Raw genomic sequence first — 13,233 nt, 5'->3', positions numbered from 1 at the left:
TTCAGGAAAGTTGTTGAATATAATTGGAATGGCACTGATTTTGTAGGTCAGTTGGGAGAGCACTGACATCACTGAGTCTTCCAGCTTGGAAATACTTTCTCTTAATTTATAAAGTTGTTTTATGCTTGTCTCCAGAGTCTCATAGACTACTTTTCATGGACTTTCTTATTTCTTAGGCATGTTCCTAGGTCTTTCATTCTTCATTGCTTATGTTAATAGAATCCCTCTCCTTCTCCACCCCTGTAATTTCTCCCTAGAAATGACAAAAGAATGAGGTAGATTGGCCTGGAAAGATTTTTCCACTGGCTGTTCATCCCACCAGCCTCACCCCTACCTCAACCGAGTGGAAACAGCTGCCAAAATCTTCTTTGTAAAATGTAAACAAAGTCATGTCACTTCCTTCTTCACAACACTTCAGTGGCAGTGTTTCCCACTGCCCCTAGAAGAAAATACAAGTTCCCTAACACGATGCACACGATGGCACAGAATCTGTCACCACCCAGGTCTCTGACCACATCACTTCCTCCTTGGTATGGCCCTGTCCCGGGCACCCTGACCTTCAGTTACTTCAATCACTGAGCTTTGGCCTCCCTCCCAGTCCGACCTAAGATGTTAGCAAAATGGGGAAGAGAAAGAGAACTGGTACAGCCTCTTGTTGTCCTGTGCTGAGCACGTTTTCATCTATCAACTGACAAAGAGACTCTCTTTGAACTTTGGTCAGGCCTTTTCGAGCCCCCTTCCTGCCTAGCAGAGCCCAGTTCTAGCAAGAATCCTGGTAAGTCCATTCATCAAGAATCCCCCCACACTTGATATCTCATCACCCGGGCCTCCTTCGACAAGAACCCTGCTAGGTTGGTTTAGCAAGAATCTCTACTACTCCTGATGTTTCCTTTTAGTAATATTCCATCCAGTGATGCCCCCACCCCAATTTTGCTTGTTGGCTATAAACCCATAAACCCATAGCTGTCTTTGTTGTATTCAGAGTTGATCCCAATCCCTCTTGGTAGTTTTGACACCTATCGCAATCGTCTTGAATAAAGTCTTCCTTACCATTTTAGCAAGTGTCATAATAATTCTTTCTTTAAAACAACTTATTTAGGGGCGCCTGGGTGGCTTGGTCGGTTAGGCGTCCAACTTCGGCTCAGGTCATGATCTCGCGGTCCGTGAGTTCTAGCCCTGCGTCGGGCTCTGTGCTGACAGCTCAGAGCCTGGAGCCTGTTTCAGATTCTGTGTCTCCCTCTCTCTGACCCTCCCCGTTCATGCTCTGTCTCTCTTTGTCTCAAAAATAACTAAATGTTAAAAAAAATAAAATAAATAAAACAACTTATTTAGATGATATTTGTGGATCAATCAGCCATGGGGAGTGAGGGGGGAAGAGGCATTCAGGAAATTTATAGCTTTAACTGAGGCTTGTGGGCAGACAATTTATTAGTCATTCAAGGCTTAGTTGTAGGGCACAGAATCCACTCCAGCTAGCTTTAGCAGAAATCAACTACAGGGTATCAGAGTACAGGATATTAACCGCAGGTACAGAGGCTCATAGAATCTTGTGAGAGCTGAATAACTTGACCCTTGGCCGAATTTCCTCCAGCAACTGCTCCTTTGTGACTAGAGAGCCAAATGCCTGATGGAGAAGACTTTACTACAGCTGTAATTCTAGAAGTCCTCCAGCTCAGCTCCAATCTTTACCAGTAAAAGGGATACCTCATGCACTGTCTCTGTCTCCACTTTAAAAAAAAATTTTTTTTTAACATTTATTTATTTTTGAGTGACAGAGAAAGAGAGAGAGAGCAAATGGGAGAGGGGCAGAAAGAGAGGGATCATACAGAATCCAAAGCAGGCTCCAGGCTCAGAGCTGTCAGCACAGAGCTTGACACGGGGCTCAAACCCACCAACTATGAGATCATGACCCGAGCCAAAGTCGGAGACTTCACTGACTGAGCCACCCAGGCCCCCCTGTCTTCACTTAACTCACTTCTGAGTTCAGCTCTCAAGGTACCACAGCGAACGGGCCGACACTAAAGAACATGGAATCCCAGAGCAAGGATAGTTTCTAGGCTGTGTAATACAGGTGTCCCCACTTTTTGAAAGTTCACATTTCGGACAACTTGCTGTTATGAGAGACCTACATTAGGACCTATTGTCACTAACAGAAAGAAATTCAAAGAGGATTTTCTCTTTTATGAAAAAAGGCGAAAAGCAAAAACAGCATTCGGCGTTTGCTTTGCAGCGAGCGTTTCATGGAGGCTGCGCTCACCCCCAGCAGCAGCAGCAGCAGCAGCAGCAGCAGCAGCAGCAGCGAGAATGGCGCCACCAAGCTCCTTCCCAGGGAACTACACTCAGCATCTCAGCATCAAGCCCACATAGGGTTGACGTGTCTGTGAGGTCTGTGTTTTTTCTCAAAAGGTATCAGAAAAGCCAAGAGACGGGTTTTTTTTTTTTGGGGTCTGGGAATGCCCCCCAATTTTTCCACGTAAGTTAATGCTAATTGCTTCTTCACTTTACGCTTCACTTTGAGAGAGAAAAAAAAACCTCTGTAGGATGACATACTAGAAGGAGGTTGAAATGGATGGGTGCTGAGTGAGCAAATTTAGCGCCCTCAGAATGGTGATACAATTAGTTGAGGACAGACAGCCCAGGACCTGGGCAGACAGGTGGGCAAAGCAGTCTAACTCCTGAAAAAGCATGAGTAGCCTGTGGCAAGGAGGAAGCTCCTGATATTGGATGGAGAGCTTCCCTCTGACCACATTTCTCTGCTCTCAAGGCATATCCATAAACAATCCTGAAATATTTGTGTATTCTGTCACCGCAGTCCTGAAAATGGAGGCTGAGCTCCATTTGGCATGCGAGTACTAAACTGGGCTCTTCCAGAAGGGCCAGAGGGTTTGAGTTAAATACTTACCAAGTATTTCCTCCTGTTTCGCTAAGATGAGCTGTAGAAACAATCTCTCACTCCCTTATCAACAATGCCGCCCAGTGGGAAACTAGGCTCACTCTCTCCTCCAACACTCCACCTTCGCCTTCCTCCACTGATGAGCAGTATTTACACAACTTGGCTGTTCATTTAATCTGTTCATGCATACCGACTACCAAGATGCTAAACAAACAAACAAAATCCCAAATCCATCTGGAAACATTTGGTGACCAAAGGCTGCTGCGATGCCACAAAAGACCAAGATCCACAAGAAGGTAACAGAAGACTTCTAAAACCAGTTCTCCATATTGAGGGTAAAGGTCATGTTGGCAACTGCCTGTCTCCCACTCTTCCCCAAAACATCCCTGCTTTACCCTCCTCTCACCCTCCACAATTTGTCTTGGTATGTGAGATGTCACGATGCAGCAATCTGAACCGAGTGGGACTGGGAACTGTAATGGCAAAGGGGCTTGATTTGATGTATGTCAGTGAGTCAGGCAGACCGAGAGGACAGTCCTTTAGGTAAGAAGACTTGGCACTAGCTAAACGGGTGAACAGGTGCAGGCTCTCCTGGGAGGGCATCGCTGCTGGGTCTACACGTCCGCCTGCCCTGCCCTCCCACATGACGAGGTCTAGAGAGAGGTGGGACAGTTTGTCTTCCTGGGGAGAGCCAAGTTCTTGGGGGTTGGAGGCTGGCATTCAGTCGTCTGTTGCTTCAGACGCTGGGAGACCCCAAAAGAATCACCGAGAAAACGTGAGGTTGACCCAGGGCGTGGAATGAGGGTTCACTTCTCACTGGGACTCGAAGGCAGCTGGAGCTTGCAGAAGTGCTGTGGGCAGTGTTGGCATGAAGCACTGTGTGGTGTGCTGTGTGAAGGACCAGAAAGCTCAGTCAGGAGCCTCCAGGAGGGCACTGAACAGGAACTGTTTCCTTTTGTTGAAGACGTGCCTGTTAGGTAAGGGAGCCATGGGCTGCCCTGGAGAGCTGCCCCAACTGAGCAGAGGGGCATGTAGCCTAAATGGCCCACAGGTATACCACAGGCAGGGAGGTGAGGAATGCATGGCCACCCCATCTGACGGGTTAACCTGTCACGAGGCCAGAGAGGGTTAGGGTGGGGGTATGCCCTGAGAACAAACATCGCATCCACTGCAACACCAGAAACAGATCAGATGGGAAACTCACAAGAGCAAACCGCACAGATCTCATCAGCCCTGAGTCCCAGGAGAGAGTCAGGGATGACCTACAGTAAAGGAGTGGCCACTACCTGGACTTCCAAAGGCGCTGGACTCCACGACAAGAAAATACTTCCCTAATATCCACCACGAACCCTCCCATCATGAACAGAGTCTGAGAACCAGGAAGCAGCTCAAATATCTAGGGGTTCACAGCCTCATTGTATACCAAGCTCATCTTGGGAGTTTAGGAATTTTTTTTTACAACTTTATTGAATATATAAGTGACGTATAATATATATATGTAATTCTATATAACTGTATATATATATATATACATATATATATATATATATATATATAACTGACATTATAAACACACACACACACACACACACACTTTGTGCAATTTGGTAATTTTTATGTAACAGTGGAGCCATCACCACAATCAAGATAATGGACATATCTACCACCCCAAAATGTTTCCTCTGGCCCTTTTGCAACCCCTTCCTCCTGCCCTGTCCTCCCCACTCTGGCCCCCCTTCACCTCATCTTCCATCCAAACAACTGATCAGCTTTCTATCACCATAGATTAGTTTGAATGGTCCAGAATTTTAAAGAAATCATACCGTATGTTCTCTTCTTTGATCTTTTTTTTAAACTCAGCATAATTATTTTGAGATTCATGCATATTGTAGCATGTATCAGGGGTTGATTCCTATCTATTGCAGAGTCATACTCCATTGTATGGATATACCACAATTGGTTTTACCCTTCATTGGGTGGTAAACATGTAGGATTGTTTCTAGTCCTCCAGAGATTTGGCAGAAGTGAGGTCACATCTGGGTAGGATGAGTCTCATGGCCCTGGAGCTTTGTTGAGGATGCTCTTGTGGCATTGTCACCCCTTCTTACAGCTGGCATTTTATCTTCAGTGTTTCTGTGCACCTCCTTAGCTCTTAAGGACAGCAATAAGATGCGTTCCCGAATTACATATCCCTATAGCACTACACAGGGCAGTTTCTTGTTGACCTGGGGCCCCAGCCCGTCACACTTTGCACCCCTTTCTACGTTCCCATGTAATTCTTCTCCCCAGTCCCTTATTTCCCTCATCTCCAGCCAAACTGAGGTATCTACTTTTCACCCTTTTATGAGGCTTCGACCTTCCCCTTTGCCCTATTTATGCTCCAATGGCACTATCTGCCCCGGAAGTCCTTCCCTCTCTTCTCTGCCAGCCTCCTTGGCCCCCTTCATCGCCTCCAACCCGCAACTCTGCTTATTAACATTCTGCAGTTAGTGGGGTGTCGCTCTAGGAAGAGGCAAACAGGTTGATATCACAGAATTGATGGCCCCGATGTGGACCTTATTAGATGTAAGAATTTAATATATGCTGTCAAGAAGGTATCACAGATTAAGGCAGAAAAGAATTGTCAATAAATGGTATAGGAATAATTGATAAGGTTGGAGGAAAAATCAATTCAGGTCTTTATCTCAGCCTTCCCAAAAGCAATTCCAGATGTATTGATGAAGTTAGTTTTAAAAACCTAGAAAAAATTGAGGGGTGCCTGGGTGACTCAGTCGGTTCAGCATCTGACTTCAGCTCAGGTCATGATCTCATGGTTTGTGGGTTTGAGCCCCATGCCGGGCTCTGTGCGGACAACTCAGAGCCTGAAGCCTGCTTTGGATTCTGTGTCTTCCTCTCTTTCTACCTCTTCCCCGCTTTGCTCTGTCTCTTTGCCTCAAAAATAAATAAACATTAAAAAACATTAAAAAAAATAAAAGCTTAGGAGAAATTGAGAGTGAATATTGATTAAATCTTTGGAGAGGGAGGACTGTCTCCTTTTTAGCTTAGATTTCGGTGATGCTCATAAAGGAAACAAATCAGTAGTTTAAAAAAAAAAAAGTATTAAACTTTTGCATGTCAGAAAAGTAATCCAAAACAAAAGGTGCTCTTTGAACTTTAAAAAACACTGTGGCAAATACAGCCACTAATGGCATCATGCAGAGCAATAAACATTCTAAAGAAAAATTGCCAGAGGCCATGTGTCCAAATAAAGAAACGCACTCAGTTACTGAACATATGGACAAATGTTCAACCTTATTTGCTGCACTCAAACATGTGTACAATTAAAAAAAGAATGAGATGAGATTCAATCCTTTATAGATTAAATTACTCAAGATTAAAGATAATTAGAATACTTAATGAATTACAGTTTAGTTACCTCTGCCTGATCCTGACTTTTGTGTGCATGTGTCCCTACGGGTGCTCTGCTCACAGCAAGAGGCTCCTGGGGCCTAAGAGCTATCGTTTTTGTTTTTTTTTTTAATTTTTTTTCTTACATTTATTTATTTTTTGAGAGACAGAGAGACAGAGCACAAGTTGTGGAGGGGCAGAGACAGAAGGAGACACAGACTCCGAAGCAGGCTCCAGGCTCCGAGCTGTCAGCACAGAACCTGACACGGGGCTCCAACTCACAAACCATGTGATCACGACCTGAGCCAGAGTCAGACGCCCAACCAGTGGAGCCATCCAGGCGCCCCAGAGCTATCGTTTTAAAAGCCCTGCTTTTATCAGAATCTTTACACACAGTCTCTGAAATCCTTATGACAAGGTACAGAAATTTAGGCTCATTTTACAGATGAGGAAGTTTGAGGGGTGGGATTTGAACTCCATTTGGCCCAACCACACGTGCTCGGTCTCTGGTCTCTTCCTACTGGGGTAGGCTGCCTCTCTGAAATGCCCTTAGCCGCTAGGAGCGCCTGGCTGGCTCAAACTTAAAAAAGAAAAGAAAGAAACGCTCTTAGCTGGTGACGAAAGTGGCAGCCTCTGCTGCTGAAGCCTGAATCTGGAAGAGCTGCGTCCCTCCCCCCACACCCCGCAATCTAGAAGGAAGTTGAACAAGAAGTTATAAAGGAGCTGTAAAGAAGAAAACAGAATGAGGACTGAGAAGTGCCAAGCAGAATTCAAAATCAAAGAACAAAGTGTGCAAAAGAGGAAAAACAAGAGTAGCTGCTGGAAGAGACACGTTGCAGCCGCTCTTGAGACCACTTGCGCTCCGCCCCCTCCCCCGTAACTGATCCCTGTCGCCATGAGGTAACCCTGCCTGTGCTGGGTCCGGCCTCCAAGACAAGACATTTTATGGCTGGATATCAAAGCGCCAGGCTCCGCCCCTTTGTGGGGCAATAGGACAGAAGTCTGTCCTTTGAGAACCTTTGTCCCTTCTCATTCTGCCCTTTGTGGATAGCGGACGTCAAATAACTGGGGATAATTTAGCTTAATATGATCCAGTATATAACAGTGTGATGCATGTGGAAACAGTTAGCATTTGAGGGCCCCTAATCAGAAAGCCACACCTTAGGGATGATAAGTGAGTCCCCGAAGTACCCTAATCAGGAAGATATACCCCACAACTACTACAGATTTGAATACTGTTGTTTGAAATGTAATGAGAGAATGCTTGTTGACTAGCATAAGGAACAATTGGAATGATTTCCCACTGGTGACATACAGAATGAAAGCTGTGGCTGACTAGAAAGACTATACTCGCCCTAGTGCCCTCACCTGAGAATCCAGCAAGCCCAGTCCCAAAGCTCTGAAGCAGCACTTGACTCCCAGATGTTGACGTGCCCCTGTGTTCTGCCTGGTCCCCAAGGCCTGTTTCCTGACCCAATTAGAAATTTGGCTAATCCTGATGTAAAAATATTTATTGTTCCTCCTTGGAGAGAACCTCTCAAGCAAACAGCTAGTTGGAACGCCTGAAGAGAGATGGGACCTTTCCCCAGCTCACCAGAATGGACCGTCTGATCATTTTTATGCCAGTAGGTCAATAAACACTGGCACATGTAGCAGAATTTGGCCTCAGGTTCCCTTTCATTGTCATAAAACACACGGTAGCGAAGTTGTCCAGGAGAGGATACACAGACCTCACTGTATGTCATACCAGAGGCTACCAGCATTTACAAGAATAACAAAAACAACATATAAATTGCCTAACACTTGCTTGTAGACACATTGACAGAGATCGGTCTGCAATGTGGCCCTTTTAGCCTGAGAACACATCTCTGAGATGCCTGACAGCCTTTTCCCACCTGAGTGCGAAACAAAGGCAGGGATGCTAACTTGAGAGAGGGGAAGCTAAAAAAGATTCCCCTCCCCCCTCAAAATCCTACTTTGATTGACAGGTAGGGCCAGCTCCACGCATGCTCCAGGGCTAGTGCTCTGCAAGCCTTGTATGTTGTGTGTGTGTGTGTGTGTAAGGATGGGGACTTGTTGGTAAAAAAGACAGGGGAAGTGACACCTGCTCCTGGTGAACCTGATCCCGTTGTCTTTAGGAGGACAAGACTTCCAACTGGTCTGAGTGAGACTTTTGCTGCATGTAGACAATGAGAACCAGGCCTCTGATCACAGCCAACCTGGGCCATTTTCATTGTCACTGTCAACTTGACCTACTATTATGGAAATTGCTGCAATTACGTGCATAACATTTGCATGTGAAATGACAACTAAGTGCTTGCCTAAGAGGCATTTTTTTTTTTTTTTTGCAAATGAAGCTGGGTGTTTTTAAAATAGGGTATTTTGCCCTTTGTTGGGATTTTTTGTGACCAGATGAGATGACAGCCCTCCTCAAGCATTGCCCTGTAGCATGTCATAAATTACTTGTCCCTGAAATGCTTCCTATGGCTTGCAGACGAGCCCCCTGAAATAAATGGGCTTCAATCACTAGCTTCAACAATTCTCCTGTCTCCAAGTAATAAAACATCTGGAAAATTGGGCTAAATGGATAAAACAGTTCTCTGTAATAAGTATCTGGCATCCTTACAACTCTGTATAATGCATTTTTTTTTTATGACCAGATGTTGTACTTCTATGTTATAAAGAACAGAGGCATGTTTAGTCATGCTTTTTATTACATTTAAAATGCAAGGTATATGTTCATAGCTCCCTGGAGAAATGCTATCCCATTGATTGGGAATTGTTGATGTGTTGGTTTACAAACTTGAAAAGTAAGTGAATGGCTCAGAAAATTGCGGATATAACTTAAACAGTCATTAAACTGGACACTCACAGGGAGCTGGCTGGAGAAGAAGAATTCGGCCTATAAATTTCCCTTCACTCCTAGTGGATGTGTTCCACAGGGTCTTTGATCACGCAGCCGTTTATGTTCTTATGTGTCTTCTGTAATATTTACAGCTTTATGAAGAAATGATTTCATCAAACTTGCCATGCACCCTTCCCAATTTCTCATTAAGAAAGCTTAGCTGGGAACTCACCTGCGTAGTCTCGATTTGATAGTCCTTTGTGGGGTTCCAACAAGATGTTTTAAACATGTGTATGTATGGTGGGGGAGGGGGATGGTTCTCCCGGAACCGGAACCGGCACCACCAAACACATGCACGTTACTTATTTAGGTTAGGAAGTCTGCAAAACACAGAAAATCACGAGACGAAAATTGAAAAATTGTAACTATATCTACTTGTTACCACTCACCATTCATATACGTATTTTTCTTTTTTTACTGTGTTTTAATGTTTATTTATTTATTTATTTATTTTTTTGAGAGAGAGAGAGAGAGAACATGAGCAGGAGAGGGGCAGAGAGAGAGAGAGGGAGACACACAATCCGAAGCAGTCTCCATGCTCTGAGCGGTCAGCACAGAGCCGGACTCGGGGCGCGAACTCACAAACAACGTGAACGTGACCTGAGCCGAAGGTGGACACCCAACCGACTAAGCCACAGGTGCCCCTACGTATGTTTCTTTTTATAAGGTTATAATTATGCTCTCTATGCTGTTTTGTCACTTCACACACCAGGAACCTTTTTTCTTTAATTAAATATCCTTTTAAAATAGGAGTCTGGAAGGCTAGATCATTTTTACTGAACTAGTTCCTTACCGGGCATTTAAATTTTTCAGAAATCTTCACTACCAGAAATAATCTATGACAGATATCTTCATGCAAAAATGTTTTTATAGCTCTCTGAATCTTTCTGGGAAGTAGAGTTACTGGAGTAAAGTGTATGAGCTTTTACCTTTAAGACTTTGTTTCAATATGTGCTGTCCCACAGAAAGTGCTCAGGGGTGTAGCTCCCGTCTGCCCCTAATGGGATGTGAGCATTCTGTTAGGACGCACGCGGTGTCCTCACATTAGTGACAATCCTGCAGTGACGGTGGTAATCTCTGTCTGCTCTTTGAGTTGCCGGTGTTTTCCTGGTTTGATACTTGCCTTTTAACTTGGATGATGAGCTGGAACATTTTATTTGTTTTGTCAGGTCTTCTTCCCTCTCCCCCCTCCTGTTTAGAGGCTTTCAACTTTTCCCTCAATCTTTTCCTTTACAGAGTCTTCCTTCTTTGGCTTTGAGGCTTTGCCACCTTGAAATCAGATTCCAGATTTAGGCTTTTCTTAAATGCGTATTTTTGAGTTCTTTAATGGTTTCATTTAAAAAATATTTTTATCACATTTATTTATTTTTTGAGAGACAGAGACAGAGCATGAGCAGGGGAGGGGCAGACACACACACACACACACACACACACACACAGATTCTGAACCCAGCTCCAGGCTCTGAGCTGTCAGCACAGAGCCTGACATGGGGCTCAAACTCACCAACTGCGAGATCATGACCTGAGCCAGAGTCGGATGCTTAACGGACTGAGCCACCCAGGCACCCCAATGGTTTCATTTCTATATTGAACACAAATCTAACCAGAACAGATTTTGGCCTGTTGCCTGAAGGACCAAACCTAATTTATTCTTTGCCACATGGTCAACAACTTGTATCAGCATGATTTCTTCAGCACTCCTTTGTAAGACAATCCATCTTTTAAAAAGTAGGGGTTGTGTTCTTTCTCTATCTGGATCTTTTAGAAATGGGCTTGCTCTCACAGATAATTTACTGATATTTGTTTTCCCCTGTCAATGTGTCTCACCTGAGAGTGGGATTTATCTGTTGTCCCTCGTGGTAAACCACCCCCACTCCTGACTTTGAAACCCTTGACTTCCAACAGGTTTTCCTTGGACGTGAGTCTTCTCAATTTTGCTCCTAGCTTGCCCAGTAAGTTCCAACACAAAATATCTCTGTGCTGTGAGCATCTAAAGTCTTAAGCCTAAGAGAAGTCGGCACACAATCAGAAACAGGTCATTCTTTTATTTTTTTAAATTTTTAAATATTTATTTATTTTTAGAGAGAGAGAGAGAGAGAGAGACATAGACAGTGAGTAGGGGAGGAGCAGAGAGAGAGAGACACACACACACAGAATCTGAAGCAGGCTCTAGGCTCTGAGCTGTCAGCACAGAGCCCAACGCGGGGCTCGAAGTCACCAACCACTCATGAACCTCGAAGTGGTGACCTGAGTCGAAGTCGGATGCTTAACCGACCGAGCCACCCAGGGACCCCCATTTCATTTTTAAAATTTTTTATTTATTTATGTTACTTTCTGAGGGAGAGGGAGCAGGGGAAGGGCAGAGAGAAGGAGAGAGAGAATCCCAAGCAGACTCCATGCCTGGAGCCCCATGTGGGGCTCAATCCCACGACCCTGGGATCGTGACCTGAGCCAAAATCAAGACCCGGATGCCTAACTGACTGAGCCACTCCGGCCCCCGGAACCAGGTCACCATTTTAGTTGAACAGTTGATTCTACGGGTGCAACAGACACCCATGTGAGTCTGTGGGCCTCCCTTCACTCATTTGTAAAGTGGCAGAGAAGCAATGAGCTTGGAATGTGTCCTTTAAACAGCACGTGTTTTGTTAGATATTGCAGGTAAGACTGAGGAGTTAAAAGAACCCAAAAGAACCACGGTGGTGGTGGGGATGGGCGATTACTTAAGCAGGCCTCAAAAACCCTGCACTGGATTCCCCCCCAACTTAACCCTTTTAATGACGGTGTAGCCTTGGGGAAATAGTTTAACTTCTGCCAGCTTTTTTTTCCCCCCTTCTCAGTAAAATGAGGTTTGCCTCTGACCTAGGACCAAATCTTCATAACAGATGAAATATAGCTGGTTAATAAATTGCTGAACAGACGCACCAACCTGAGGGGTGATCAAAGATATGCAGATTAACCTCATAATGAGATACGGTGTTTCACCAATAAATAAATATTTTTTAAAACACCCACTCAATGCTGGTGAGTGGGGACTTGGGGAGTGCAGATTGGTATGAGGCTTGGAGAGGCACTTTGGCAGTCGAGCACCTTAAACATTCATTTCTTTTGGAGAACCAGGTCCGTCTCTGATCACTGAGCCTGAAAAAGTTTGCCATAGTTTTAGATAAAGATTTGTACAGACGGAGGTCCATGAAAGAATGAATGACAGGAGGAAAGACTCAATAGTAGGAAGAGTGATTAGCTTGGTAGATTCTATAATGGCAAAGTTGTTTTAGATTTTTGTGTGCACGACACGGGCAGGGTGATCCAAAACAAAATGGGCAAAGTATTTCATTACTGGCAATAATGAAGCAAATTATAGTGTGCAGTTGTGAAAAAAATGACACTAAGAGGAAAAACATCCTGAAATAATATGCACGTTATGTTGGGTGAAAAAAAAAAAAAAGCAGAAAATAAAATGGTCTAACCAGTATTATGCCCAAGCGAAACTAACATGCAGGGTGCGAAGACAAAGAAAACCTTATGAGAATGTAAGGTGCACAATGTATGGCATGGGGACCATAGTTAATAATACTCTACTGCATACTGGAAAGTGGCTAAGAGTAGACCTTAAAAGTGTGCATCACAAGAAAAAAACTGTGTAACTATGTGTGGTGACCAGACTTACCATGGTGACCATTTTGCAACATATACAAACACCAAATCCTGCTGTATTCTGGAAACTACCATAATGTTGTATGTCAACTGTGTTTCAATTTAAAGGATTATTTTTTAAAAAACCTTAAAATCGTGGTGGTTTTCTTTGGAGTGTGGAGGGTTTTTTTTCTTTTTTCCACTCTTCTGTATTTTCCAATTTTCTGCAATGAGCACATACAAATTTTACAATCAGCTGGAAACAAACCTATTTTTCAAATGAAGATTGGCTCTTTGAACAAAAACATACGATTTTGAAAGTGACATCAATTCTTTTCACAAAGACAGCGCTGCCATGAGGATTAAATAGAGTGGTCATGAGGGCAAGCATGTTGTGGACGTGTTTTGCGAAGGA

This window comes from Acinonyx jubatus, chromosome A1 (genome assembly GCF_027475565.1).
Source record: "Acinonyx jubatus isolate Ajub_Pintada_27869175 chromosome A1, VMU_Ajub_asm_v1.0, whole genome shotgun sequence".
NCBI classification, from domain to species: domain Eukaryota; kingdom Metazoa; phylum Chordata; class Mammalia; order Carnivora; family Felidae; genus Acinonyx; species Acinonyx jubatus.
The sequence above is the reverse complement of the archived record's forward strand: the minus strand, read 5'-3'. Positions refer to the sequence as shown.